Here is a 328-nt window from a genome sequence, read left to right as displayed (position 1 = left end):
ATCCGAGCAGCTGAGTCCTTAGCCATCTTCAAGAATCGGCTAAAAACACATCTCTTCTTTCTTTATTTGACCCTCTAACTCTAGCACTCTCCATTCTAATTATATTCTTTATAAAAAATTTAAAAAACGTGCCCCTTTTAGACTTGCACTCTATTTATTTGCCAAAAAGACGCTAAGTTGGTATAGCGTCAACACACCTGCCTGCAATTATCAAGCAACCCTGAACACCTTGATTAGCTGGTTCAGGTGTGTTTGATTGGGGTTGGAGTTGAAATCTGTAGGAAGGTAGTTCTCCAGGAGCAGGGTTGGAGACCACTGTTTCAAGTCA

Source organism: Sinocyclocheilus anshuiensis, unplaced genomic scaffold (assembly GCF_001515605.1).
Source record: "Sinocyclocheilus anshuiensis isolate Anshui unplaced genomic scaffold, SAMN03320099.WGS_v1.1 scaffold1015, whole genome shotgun sequence".
NCBI classification, from domain to species: Eukaryota; Metazoa; Chordata; class Actinopteri; order Cypriniformes; family Cyprinidae; genus Sinocyclocheilus; species Sinocyclocheilus anshuiensis.
The sequence above is the reverse complement of the archived record's forward strand: the minus strand, read 5'-3'. Positions refer to the sequence as shown.